Raw genomic sequence first — 14,335 nt, 5'->3', positions numbered from 1 at the left:
GTCAGTGCAGAGCCAGATGGCAGGGCTCAAACTCACGAACCGCGAGATCATGAGCTGAGTTGAAACCAAGAGTCAGACCTTAACTGACCGAGCCACCCAGACGTGCTACCCAGAAATATATTTTAATGCCAGATTTCTAAGAACCTTACATGCCATATTAGGCATTCAGACTTTATTCCACAGACAGTTTCTCAAAATGTAGGCCTTTTGAGTAGGGAAATAGTATGAGCCAGCCTGCGATCCAACTCTTAAGTCAGTGTGGAGGGCAAAGTGGTTTCAAAGATTCTGCCCAGCCAAGGTAAGAGACGGTAAGGGGTATGACTAGTGCAACAACAGAAAAGGATGGTAGGAGGGGGAGACGGAAAAATTCAGGAGCTATAACAGGTAGACATAAACAGCATTTGCTGACTTCTTAATTTTGGAGGACGAGGAAAAGGGGAGAGTTAAGGATAACCTCCCCCATTTTGAGGCTGTTTTGTACCCTGTATTTCAGACACATCACATTACCTACAGTCCTGTAGAATGAGGTGCCATTGACCACAACAGGAAACACAGAAACAGCATATCTGGGAATGGAACTAATGAGTTAAAAACCAGAGAAGAGAAATCAGAGAGAATTCAGGTGTAGAGATGAAGATCTCTTGAGTACAGAGGAGCTTCTTCAAGCGACGGGGTAATGAGAACATGGCCCTCGCTTCTAGTTTCGGCCCCAACACGGAAGAGCTGGGAAGTCATCACTCGGGTCCTTACAACAACAAATAACACAGAACAAACTGAAAACCAGCCACCTTCCTTCGACCTAGCAGGGTACTAAGGACGCAGCGCAAACCACCACCCTAAAATCTGAAGCGACAGGTAAAGTCCCAATCTGCTTAGCTGGAGCAGAAGCCACTGGAGCCATAAACTGGTAAAAATACCTATGTGGTAATTCTGACAGACTGCAGGACACTGAGTATGGACTGCCATGAGAGTGAGAAACACCTCAGGCCAGTGTTGGTCAGGTTGAGGGCACAGGGGATTCCAACAATTTTAGATAATCATAAGACAACTATGACAATGGAGCAAAGACAAGGGAAACTAAACTACCAATGAATAATAATAATGGTGGCTGATAATGACAGCACTTACCATGTGGCAGGCCTGTCCTAGATGTTTATTTACATTTCTTAATCCTACAACAAATTTACAGGATAATGCATTATTTTTCGATTGCTGCTCTAACAGATTACCACAAACCTGGAGGCTTAAACAACATAAATTTATTAACCTACAGTTCTGTAGGTCAGAAGTCCAACACAAGACTCACCAAGTAAAAATCAAAGTGCTGGCACGGCTGCATTCCTTTTGGTGGCTCTAGAAGAGAATATCTGTCTTTTTCCAGCTCTGTGTGGCCACCCACATTCCTGGTCTCAAGGCCTCCTTCCCCCATCTTCAAAGCAGGCAGCATTGCATCTCTTTGGCCCCTTCTCCACAGTCACATCTCCCTAACTCTCTGACTCCTCTTCTGCCCTTTCCACTGTTAACTGGGCCACCGAGACAATCCAAGATGGTCTTCCTAGTTTAAATTTAGATGATTAGCAATCTTAATTCCATCTGCACATCTCCTTTGCCACATAACCTATAATATTTACAGGTTCCAGGAAATAGGGCTGGGACACAGTTTAATTATTACTTTTGTGTTACAAATGAAGAAGATGAGTCAGAGAGAGTATATGTAATTGGTCCAAGGTCACACAGGTGTTGGTGGCAGAGCTGAGATTTGAACACAGGAAAATTGGCCCATATTCTTAAACATTCTATGTTCTAGAGAACATGGGTGCTGGTGAGTGATTTGTTTAAATGGCAAACCCTAAAATTTGGACTGGGTAGGTAGTGAAATGTCAGAATAGTGCACAGTTCCATGTTTTGCCTTCAAAGGACCTAACTGGTATTGGTGATCCTCCATACGTTCTCTACTCTTCCTATGGCCACTAGTTTTCTAAAAACGTCAGTTCAGAACAACTAATAAAGAGAAAAACCCTATAAAAGTAGAGCCAGATATCTGAGATGGACAATTTTGCAATATAATACACATGGAATTAATGATTGAGAACACTTAATCAAATGTAACAAATGCATTTAGTTTGGATAGCATAGATCCCATGTCTTTTGATAATGGTAACAGAATATCAACATGATGTTCTGGGCACAAAAAGAACAATGTATATGAAGGTGGAAGATGAATACATGAGTGCCTTAACAGCATCATGAAAGAAAGATGTTTACTTTTTGTCATTTCGACCTATTACAAAACTAAGAACATGGACTAAACCAGAGGACTGAGGCACTAGGCCAATAAGCCTTTAGAATTCACTGAAATCTTCATTTGGCTTTTTTTTTTTTTTTTTTTACAATCTTTCACAAATGTTCCAAGGAAGAAATGAATTTTCTGCAAATGAGATATATATAGAGAGAGACATTCTATGTTCTAGATAACATGGGTGTTGGTGAGTAATTTAAGTGGTAAACCCTGAAATTTGGACTAAGTAGGGAGTGAAATGTCAGAATAGTGCAGACTTCCATGTTCTGCCCTCAAAGAACATATATATAGATATATATCTATATATCTATATATATCTATATATATATATATATATATAGATATCACATATATACACACACATATACAATAAAAATAAGATTTATGTATGTGTACCTATATATATCACACCCATATATATCCATACATAATATAAATAATTGTATTATTTTATTAATATTAGATACGTCATATTATTGGAACTTCCTGCATTCCTGTTCATCTTTATGAATTATATTCTTCAACTTGATTAGTTACATTATTCAATCCTACCATTTGTCTTTTGTCTACTTGATTTGTCATGTAAAAAAAGATCTTAAGGTACTCCTTAAGTTTTGGCCATATTCTTGCACTCCTGACCATTTCCTTTATATGTTTTGAGAATAAATATTTTTAAATGCTTGGCCCACAAAAAAGTCACAACTATTCTGTCACCCTTACAGATTTTATCTTTCATCAACATAAAACTCTGGGTCTAGTATAATAATCTTCCTTTTAAATTATACTTGATTTCATTTTAATGATGTGGAATTCAAGGCCCATAGAGTTTTTGGTTTCCCTACTCTGGCCCAGTCTGTTTACGTTTACATTCATGACTGTCTCTTGTGGTTCCCACCATCAGACCAGAGCACTGCCAGTCCTGGGCTTCACCCCAACCAATGTCCTACTTGTCCGTGCTTTGTAAGCAGTGAAGGTAGCTAGGTGGATTTAACTGCAAATTATTACGCGCAATATGTTTTCACTGGTCTCTAATCATTAAGGGATCCAGGTCCAGATCCCCATTTCCATATTTGATATCCAAGTTAGAAAAGTCTTCAACATATCATATAATCAAAATAGATGTAGCTTTTTGCAGATGTGTCTTGCTTTAAGCAAACCCCATATTTGACAGTCGGGATTTATCTAGACAGGACAGTAAGGAGTGATTAATTGTTCACTTTATAAAGGGGTTATTTGCCTCATGGAAGATTTAATCAGAAGATATATTGGAGACTCTCCTATTGTATTGAAAGTATCATTAGATTTGCACAGATACTCTCTATACACAACCATCCATGACCATCCCTATAGTATACAGCAGAATTGTGCTAAGGATACTTTCTATCACTGCCTCTCTCCTGAGAAATCTTGCCTTTGCTGGCCTTCAAATAGCATCTGCTTTACTGTTACATGATGTGACATGGTAGAGGAGAGGGGACACACTGTAAAAGGCCAGGGTTCCAAGGCAAAGCAAGGCTCTGATACAATGGACAGAGCAGTGGACTGGACATCAAAGGCTTGGAGCTCTTGCCAGCCGTGGGATCTGAGGCAAACTACAGCCTGCTTAATTCCCAGATTTTTACTTTATAAAAGAAATATAATAGTGCCTGGCTGCACCTAGTTTTAAGGGTTCATGTAACAATCAAATGTAAAAATTCCACTTAAATATAAAATGCCATGCTAATATATCCTTTTTTCTAAGCAGGTCTAATGCCACAACACTAAGAGAATGCTATATCAATCTACCTTTTCCTTTGTTAGCGACTATTTGTCATAGAATTAGTTAAATGTTCTGAAAATACCTCCTAATCATTATCCTTTTCATTTTATCTTATTCTACCTCTTTTATTCTTCCCTTAGTTCAAAGTCTCCCAACACTTTCTCTGCAAAGATCAAACCCTCTGCCCAGCAATTCTGAACAATCTCCTACTTGTCTCTTCCTGACAAGCCGAGTAAGAGGAGAAAACAAAGCCTGTGGTATTCTTACCATTAAAGAAGTATAGTTATTTGGAAGAGCCAGCTCAAATCTCTGTATTCCAAACCTGCCTACACCTGTGTCTACAGACATCCGTCCTCTCTGCTACACTCCGGCCATTTGCTTACCTTTGTTCCTTTGAACCACTTCCATCTATATTGCTCTATTTTAGTTTCTCTTGGTGGCTTATGGTAACCCCTCATTGTCTGAGTGTCCAACTTTTTTTCCTTCACTGGAACTTACGTACGATTTGGAGTTCCAACAAATTCACAGGAAATATGATGCAGTGTTCCTTAGCCAAGTCCAGTGCGGTTTTTTCCTTCTTTTCAAGTGATTTATTGAATTGATTTTTCTTTTCAGACTAAGCACCTGTTGAAACGTTTGGCAGGTCTCGACGGTATGATGTTGCAGTACAGCTACAGTCAAAGCTGTATAGTGGAGCCTCCCCTAGATGTTCCATAGTTGCCTCCACTGTCTTTCCCCTAAAACATCTTCCTCGTCTTGTATTTATTAGCCTCTTTAGTAGCATCTCCATTCACCCAGCCAAGCAAACCGCGAACCTTATTTCCCATTTCCAGCTGGTCATTAAACCCTGCCCTCTCTATTTTCCGAATATCTTTGAAACCTGTGTCAACTTAGACCCTTATCCTCTTTCATTTGTGCTACAGAAGCAGCATCCTCCTTTTCTTCTGGCTTTCTTCTAGCTTTTCCATCTCCAGTGCCTTCAGAGCATTAATGCTGGAGCTATTTTGTAAAGAAAATACAATCATAGAACTCTAACTAAAAATTCAGCTTAAAAAAATACACTCTAAAAAAGATAATCCACGCTGTGAAAAAAGTTTAAATAACACGGCCCCACCCTCACAAGACCTCTCTACTGTAGCCACACTGAACCCCTGTCTCTCCCCCGGAGTGGGAGTGCTCATACCCTCATACTCCTTGTCCTTGCCAATGTAGTTCTTCCTGCTTAGAATGCCGTCTTCCCTCCTCTTGGCCTTCAAGCTTCAAACTCCAGTTCAGAATTCACCTGCTCTCTGAAGTCTTTCCCAGCTCTAACCATAGATCTTTGCTAGTGGAATGAATGGCCCCACTTTCACATCACCCTATGATTCAATTATTTGTGGAATGGTCACTTTCCTACTTAAACTCAGTATCTCACACATCTTAATCTGGCTCATAGGATACACTCAATAAATGGTCACTGAAATTAACATGCAGAAACAAAATAATAGCTAAAGAAAAATTCCAGAGACCTAGAAGCATACCAGTCCAACTTCTTCGCTGCATTAAAGAAACAGGACCCAGGAATAAAGAGAAAGGGCTAATAATCTGACTGAGGCAAACGCATGAATGGGTTGTTTGTTTTTAAAAGCTAAGTGGTTTAGGGAGGGTAGGGGGAGAAGAAAGTACATTTTAAAGCTCTAGCTCCAGGGCAAGTAATAAAAATTGTTGCTTTAATGCTTTTTTCATAACATTGTGAGCAATGGGAAGGCCTATTCTATCATACCAGCCTTCAGGGCGGAAAGTTTCGGCCTCCTGAGCTAAATCAAACTGGCATCTGCTCTCAGTTTTTCAAGTGGCCACTGATAGGTCTCAGAAGCTAAACGTGACTGACAAAGAAGAAAAAAAATAATTTTCCATTTATTTTATGGGCCTCTCTCTTCCTCTTTTGCTCTCGTCAATTAATCATAAAGGTACTGGAAACCCATCCTGCATTCTTGTCCCTGGATTACAGGGATATAGTCTCAGTTGTACTTTTTCTGCAATAGGAATTGTCATTCTTATAAAGGAGGTTGGGAGGCAACGCCTTAACAAGGACCCAAAGCTAGCCTAAGAAATAATAATGCTCTGTACTCAAAGTTCAAAGCTCTTAAGCTTATGATGGCTCTTGATGTCACCCATTTTACACTCCCTAAATTAGGTTAAAGTCTGAATATGTTTAAAATTAGGATGTATGTGCATTTAGGGAAAGTATCAGAGTCTACCAGAGTCCCAATGGAATTCAATAATTTTCAAAATGAAATAACCAATTCTCTACAATCCAGTCTTAATCATTCCACCCCTAAGCCCCCACCCTAAATTCATCTACTCACAATGCCCCAGAGTTCATATATACATATCCTATACATATCCTAGAGACCCCATCCTCTAACATCACACAGACTCTCCTAGCAGGGATTGCCTACATTTCCGGGAAAAACCCTGCCTCCGCCTATATTGTGAGTACTTGACTTTCCCATTTCCAAGCGGTTTCTATTTCGGAAGGTTGAATGGGGATTTCAACAGTACCTAGCTCTTAGGTTTATAGTAGGATTAAATGGGGCAATATAAGTAAAAAGATTAAATATAACAGCACTTGCTACACGGTCAGTGCCCCATAAATATCAACTTTTGTTACATGCCATGCCTGAACAACTCATGACCCCATAACTGGCTCTTTGGGAAAAGAGTTCCAGAAAGTTGGTCTTTTTCACCAACTACCACTTTTGGCTCCACGTCTCCCAACAGACTTGAAAGAACCGAAGTAGGTAACATTAATTTTCTTTTACTTAACACATTTGGGACTTTGAGTTTGTTAAATGTAGCATGCAAAAAATATTTTAATATGTTTGTAAAATGACTTTTTAAGTGCCATTAAAAAATCTCCAAGGCCCTTCCAGCTCCAAAATGTTGTGATCTATAATAACTAATTTCAAATGCATGCAAATTAATACTGATACAATTCCCCAGATGCACTGGAGATATATGACATTGTCAGGCTGGGTTGCACTGGAAACAAGTTAGACCCAGGCCCAGGAGCCTCTGGCAATGCAGAGTAAAATTTTGCCTCTCTTTCTCACCTCCACCCCGGAGTCTATTATTCTCATCTTGAGCTCCCAGGCCCTTTGGTAACAGATGTGGAGGAGAATAAGGAATGAGCTGCAATTTGCAGAGAAGAAAGTAGGGCCAAGATGCTACAGAATCCCAAACAGATTGGCTGAAGTGAGCAGAATTCCATGAAGTCACCTACAATCTCACCTTTAACACCTAACGAAAGAGAATCCTAGAAGTCTAACTCAGAAAGGGGTCCCACCAACCGCCCTTCATCCTGGAGGTTAAAAAACTGAGACCTAAAAAAGATCAAATGACAAGTCCAAAGTCATCTGGCTTTTCTGGAACTCAAGTCTGGAAACCTATAGAGCTGATGCAGTCACCAATTGCATTAAAGCAGTCAACCACTTGTAGCTTGCAAAGCATCTGCACAGATGTCTCTCATTTTTCCTCTCTGGGCTACATTCAGTCTCCTTTAGTCACTCACAAATCCACTAGTACTTGTCTCAGGAAAACTAACAAGATTCTTCACAAACATGAATTCAAGAGAAATGTCTGATTTGACAAACAAGTTACTAAAAGCAGAGTCATGTGTTTCTACGTTTAGATTCACCCTGATCTTTCAGAAATACAGTGAATAATATTATAGTGACAATGATTCTTCAAAAGTCCACACCAGATAGCAAAACGCAAGCAAGAAAAAGCCTGAGCAACATTCACACAACTTTTTGGAAAACGATCCGCTAGAAGATGCGCGGTGAGTCTGTCTCCACTGCCTCCACTTAGCATTTACATCCACTCGTGCATTCCTTCACTGAGCTCTACTTCACAGGCAGGCACGCAAGCACTTACTCAGGTGCTAACGCACCAGTTCTAGTTCAAAGGCCCTGGCTCATTCCTTCAATTACTTAAGGAGTACCACCGAGCCCGCCCGCCGGTAACAAGCCACACAGGCCCTGCCCTCCTGGAACCTGGAGTCTGAGTGGAGCCTAGACGTGCACACCAAAAGCGAAAGCACAAGGTAAAAGGCGAAAAACTCCTCAAAGGAGCTGGGCTAAAGCGCCATGGAGGCCCAGGGGAACCGGGAGTGCAGTCCAGACGGGGGGGGGGCGGGGAGGGCAGCCCCGCGGCCTGGGTCGGCCGGAGGGGCTGGAGGGGCCGCGCTCGCCACAGCTCCGCAGCATCCTCCTCCTCCCTGACGCCGGCGCTCGGCTTCCCGTTTCTGGGCCCGGACTTCCCTCGTCACGGAAGCCGCACGGCCTGCCCGTCTCCCGTGGCCTCCCAGCCCCGTCCGTCAGTCGCTCCCACGAATGAGCGACTTAGAAAGCCATCCCCGGGGCCCTCACCCCCTCAGCCCGCCCGCGGGAGGCGCCGGGGCCTCGTCCCGGGCCCCCGCGGGCACAGCGGGCCTGCGGCGAACGCACCTGGCGGGCCGCTCGGGGGCGGCGGCGGCGGCGCTGGCGGCGGCGCTGGCGGTGGCGGTGCCGGGGGCCAGGCTCGCGGCCCAGCTTTCAGGTGGCGGCGGCCACACCCCTGACACGCCCGTGGGCCCTTAGTGCCTTGCCGTCGGGTGACTGCGGCCCTGCCCCTCCGCGCCGCGGGCGGAAAGGCGAAGAGGGGAGGACGGGGGGGGGGGGCAAGGAAGGGAGGGGACACGGGGGTGGGTAGTGCAAGGGGCGGGAGGCGTGGAGCGGGGGCCCGGAATGCCACCTCCAGAACGCTTTGGAGCCTCACCTAAGTTCTGGCTCCCGTTGGAAAATCGAGAGCCACACGCTGGGTTTTAGGCCCCTAGCCCTTGCTTCTTTATACATGGCCAATGGGGGCTCAGGAGTCGCCCTCAGACCCAGATGGGTCCCGGAGGCCTGGTTTCTGGGCCACAGTGTGTTTGCCAAGGTGCAGCCTCAGGTAGGACATAAGACGTGGCAGACGTGGCGTGTGCCGGGCAGGTAGGTTAGGATGGACGGGGCTGTGAAGCCAAACAGAAAACATGACCGGTTTCTGTCTGTCTCTGAGCCTGGCTAAAGGAGTCTGGAAACCCCATGCTTAGTGAGCTGTCAGATGCTGATTATTAAACCGTGATTCTCCGGGTCCAGCCGGGGAAGGACTGCTGGACAAGTGGTGAGGATGATAGCAGGGGAGGTGACCCAAGCAGGGAGATCTGGAAGAGTCGATAATCTTCAGTTTATGCCTTATTTGTATGAGGGCGCCCAAGAAGAAAGGAGACTCATCTGATCACCTGGTGTAGCTTATCTCAACAAGTCACAGGCATTCCTGGTCACAAAGTGTGTGCTCACGTGTTTTCAAGGTTTTCTGTTTTGATAAATTTGAAATTCTTTGTTTAACTGCACTCTTATCAAATACAAACTGTCACCTATGTGAAACACGGAGCAGTTCCGGTCTCTCGTCTTAATAATTCAGTCTCTCCTCTTAACCAGAAAATAAAAATAATCTTTTAATTAAAAAGAAAAAAGAGGGAGGGGCGCCTGGGTGGCTCAGTTGGTTGGGCGGTGGACTTCGGGTCAGGTCATGATCTCGCAGTTTGTGAGTTGGAGCCCCGCGTCTGGCTCTGTGCTGACAGCTCAGAGCCTGGAGCCTACTTTGGATTCTGTGTCTCCCTTTCTCTCTATCCCTCCCCTGCACAGACTCTGTGTCTCTCTGTCTCTCAATAATAAACTTAATTTTTTTTTTTTTTTTTTTTTTTAAAGAGAGGGAGAAAACCACATGCTCACTGGGGGGGGGGGGGGGGGTACAAAACATGTAATACCTATATATGTGTAACCCTCAATTAACAGTCTCTTTAAACTTTTAATAACCCTGTTGCCCACGTATAACGTATGAACTCTGAGACATTCAAGGTTCCTTGAAGTTCCTCACAATGTGATCTTGGCCCTACTCTTCCAGGTTCATCTCTTTGGTGCTCTATCCAGCTTCACTGAGTTACTTTTTTCTCAAACTATCTGGGGCAAAGGACAAGATTTTATTGTAACAGTCATGGACTGTAATTTTTGTAAGATACAATTAAAAACTTGCTAGAAAAAGTAAAAACAAGACATAAAAACTACAAGCCCCAGTTTTCATTATGAGTATACAAGTATAAAGTTACTCTTTCCATTTGTCTTTGTTTTCTTCTAACTTCTAAATGTTTACTCTTGATTTCTGTATTTATCTCATCATGGACCAGTAAAAACAGTTCACAGATTGGCAGTGATGACCATACTTGAAGTGGCACTGTCTTGCTGTTCTTTAAATGTGCCAGATGATTTTAAACTTCTGGGCCTTTTCTCATGTTCTTCCTTTAGTGCTGATCAAAGTTCTTGTCACTCAAGGTTCAACTCATAATGTAATAGTAATAATATCTTAATATTTATCGAGTGCTCTATGCTAAGACTTTTATGCATTCACTATGAATTCTTATGAGCTAGGTAGTATTATTATTTCTACTTTACAGAGGAGAACACTAAGGATCAGAGAAGTCAAATCACACAACCAGTGAGGCACAAAGTTAGCATTCTAAATTGGGCAGGCCTGATTCCAGAGCCCATGCAGTCAACCATGATGCTTGGCCCTCCTCCATAAAACCTCCCATTTACTTTGGAATTAAAGTTAATCACTCCTTACTTACACTTCTACCATATATTTTTCCCCATTGGTTTTCATTCACATCTGTTTCCTACACTAGGCTTTCAGCTTCTGAGTACAGTGACGTTTGCGTATCTCCATGGCTGTTAGTGTTGCTTTCTCCAACTGGAACGTCCTTTATGCCCTCAATTCTGCTCATCATAGCCACTGGAAAGCAAGCCCTTCCTCATCTTTGTATTACCATATATTTTGTGCTTAGTTCATGCTGTAATTATTTGTTTATGTCTGCATCCCCTATTAGACCACAGGCTACCCAGGACATTCAGTTATCTTATCAAAGATGGTTTTATTTATTTAATTGAACAAGAACTTCCATAGCACTTATGACGTGCCAAGTACTATTCTCAGAGCTTTACAATCACCTAAACAGCCCTGTAGGGTATGTATTATTTTATCACCACTTAACCCGTGAGGAAACTGAGGCACAGAAAAATTAGTAGGATACTAGTAGGTGGCAGAGTCGGCATTCCAAGCCAGGCAACCTGGCTCCAGAGTTGATTTCTCAACCATCATGTTGTACTGGTTTTCCACCAGACCATGTGGTCTTCCTGCTGAAAACACTTCAGTGGCTTTCTACTCCTCTTAGGATAAAAGTGAAACTCCTTGGTAGGGCCTTCAAAACTCTGTGTGGTCTTAGCTCTGCACTTGCCTCTCCCACCAAGCTTCCTGGCTGCCTTCTAGCCACACTTGTCTTCTTTCCCTTACTCCTGAGGTTCATGCTCTCTCTGACCTCAGCACACGTTGTTCCTTGGGCCTAGAATGCTGTTCCTTCACCTTGTTCCTTCCTCAGCCCAAAATTATCCTTCAGATTTTAGCTCAGGAAAATCTTCTTAGACTAGGTCAAATATCCTAGTATACATTTTTAAAGCATTTTTTGTTTTTAACAGAGTTATCATTTTATATTTTATATGTGAATATTTGACTAAGGTCCGTCTTCCCCGTTCAGCACTGTAAGCTCCATGACGACCGGAACTATCTGATTGGCCAACCTTTATATTCTCAGCAACTACTGGTATCTGACACAGAGTAGGCAGTGAGTAAATATTCAGTGAATAAATGAAGAAATAAATAGTATTCAGAGTGTTATGAAAACTTAGAAGAGTCACAGTATTGTGCTGGTAAATGTTTACCAACCAGAGAGACCTGATTTGTACCATTTGCCAACTTCTATGGTATAAATACTCTCTCCATGGCCAATTTCGAAATGCCAATATGACCTTACACAACGCTGGAGTTGGGAGGTGATGTGAGCACTTGGCTTTGAGAGGCTGTACCAGTTGGCTCCAGTACACCATTGGATGGACACCAAGGTGGTGTGGCAGAGAGTGGTGCACAAAGCCCAGGCAAGCTGCTTAGGGAACTGAGGTGAGATCTGAAATATGAATAGAACACAGGCTTGGGAGGTGGACACGTGTGTGGGACAAACAATTGACAAGGCAGGTGGGGGTTGGAGAAGGAACAAGAAAGGTCAGTGGGGCTGACATGTACATTTGAAAAGAGTGTTGTAAATCTGGGTAAGGTTCAGTCTTTATCCTTATGGGAAGCACCAAACTTGCGTAAGCAGGTGAAGTTAGCATTTTGAAGAGATATCTCTGACTGCCTTTGCCCAACGGGCTGGGCATAGTATGTAGCTACCCAGAGAAGAGATGCTGGTGAACAGAATCAGGACAGAGATGAAGAGAAAGTGAAGGCAGCTGTGAAAGGGAGCCTGGGTGGAGGTGTTTTGCATGGAAATATGGCCCAAACGGTAGTCTCTTGGTGAATAGACCTAAACTGCAGTTTCAGGGAGGTGGGACTTCAGGCGCCTGTGAAGGGAACCAACAACACAAGGCAGTGTTCCTTGTGCTGGAGACCCAGGCACTAGCCTTGATCATAAGCATAGACTTTAAAGACTAGGAGGCCAGGACTTGGGGTCTGGTGTAGCCACTTTCTGGCTGTGACTGGTCATTTAAACTCTTTGGGATTTCAGCTTTCTTTTCTGTAAAGAAAAAGAAAACAAAAAAGAGAGTACAATAAAAACACCTCACATGGCAATTCTGGTGATAAAATGAGATTATAAATCAGGCACCCCTTGGTTTATAAGAGTCGTCTTTAAATGTGAATATGTGTTCCTTTAGGAAACCAGAAGGGGTACTTGAGGGGGTGACCAATGAGATCATTCAGACTGAGATACTTAGAGAGTGACAGGGGGTGCTCTTAATAATTCCATCAGCACGAAGGCATAAACTGGAGTGTGGTCATCTTAGTGCTCAAGGACTCCCCAAGAGGCATGGAGAGTTTTAAAGCACCAGTTTCAAGATCCAGAATCCCAAAGGTCATATTGTCTCCTTCCAAAAGTTGGTTTGCTTGAAAGGTGCCTTTTATAATTGCCTTTCTCCCACTTTCCAAAAGAAAAAATTCCGCTCACATACCCAATGCCTCTCCAAAATGCATTGCCCTGAGAGGAAAGATGGCCCAGAAGCCAAGCTAGAGGACACTTTGGTATTTCCTTTAAACAAAGTTCCATAAACACCTGTGACTCCCATGTATCTCATGAAAATTCAGTTCCAATATCTTACATCTATGTTCAATAATTATTAAATGTATAATCTATTTATATTTTAATAAATTATGTACTACTAGTAATTATAATAATTCAATCAGAGAAAAAAATTGTAACACTGGAAATTTTTTAAAAGTTGTTATTTAAATTTCAGTTGGTTAAAATACAGTATAATATTAGTTTCAGGTGTACAATTTAGTGATTCAACACTTTCGTACAACACCCAGTACTCATCACAACACATGCATTCCTTAATCCCTATCACCTATTTCAGCCATCTTCCACTCACCTCCCCTCTGGTAACCATGTTTGTTCTCTATGGTTAAGAATCTGTTTCTTAGTTTGCCTCGCTCTTTTTTTTTTCCACTATGCTCATTTGTTTTATTTCTTAAATTCTACATTTGAGTGAAATCATAAGGTATTTGTCTGACTGACTTATTTCACTTAGCATAATACTCTCTGGCTCCCTCCATATCATTGCAATTGGCAAGATTTCATTCTTTTGGATGGCTGCACAATATTCCATTATATATATATACCCTTTATATATGTATATAAAGTATGTATGTATATATATATGTGTGTGTGTGTGTATATATATATATATACACATATATATATATAACCTTTATATATATACTTTAGCCCTTCAACTGTCCATGGACACCTGGGCTGTTTACAGAGTTTGGCTATTGTGGAGAATGCTGCTATAAACACCAGGGTGCATGTATTCCTTTGAATTAGTATTTTTTTTATTCTTTGGGTAAACACCTAGTAGTGCAATTGCTAGATCATGGGGTAGTTGTATTTTTAACTTTTTGAGGAACCTCCATACTGTTTTTCTGAGTGGCTGTACCAGTTTGCATTCCCACTAACAGTGTAAGAAGGTTCCCCTTCCCCACATCCTGGCCAACACCTGCTGTTTCTTGTGTTGTTGATCTTAGCCATTCTGACATGTGTGAGGTGATACTCATTGTAGTTTTGACTTGTATTTCCCTGATGATCAGTTATGTTGAACATCTTTTATGTG

The 14,335-nt window shown here is 42.3% G+C and overlaps 1 protein-coding gene across 7 annotated transcripts in view; it reads right to left on the bottom strand.

The window, feature by feature from the left end:
• CPQ (carboxypeptidase Q) overlaps positions 1–8,751 on the bottom strand; it is a 548,491-nt gene extending 539,740 nt beyond the window's left edge. For 3 of the 7 annotated variants that reach the window (XM_078441665.2, XM_060610974.3, XM_060610973.3), the window contains exon 1: positions 8,549–8,750. The gene's annotated coding sequence lies outside the window, so the exon portion shown is untranslated. Of the gene's footprint in view, positions 1–8,548 lie in introns of all 7 variants that reach the window. The other 4 variants (XM_060610977.3, XM_060610975.3, XM_060610970.3 and 1 more) reach the window with 3 other exon arrangements.
• Positions 8,752–14,335: the final 5,584 nt, after the last annotated feature.

The sequence above is a fragment of the Panthera onca genome, chromosome F2 (genome assembly GCF_046562875.1).
Source record: "Panthera onca isolate mPanOnc1 chromosome F2, mPanOnc1 haplotype 2, whole genome shotgun sequence".
NCBI lineage: Eukaryota > Metazoa > Chordata > Mammalia > Carnivora > Felidae > Panthera > Panthera onca.
This window is presented reverse-complemented; position numbering and strand designations above follow the sequence as displayed.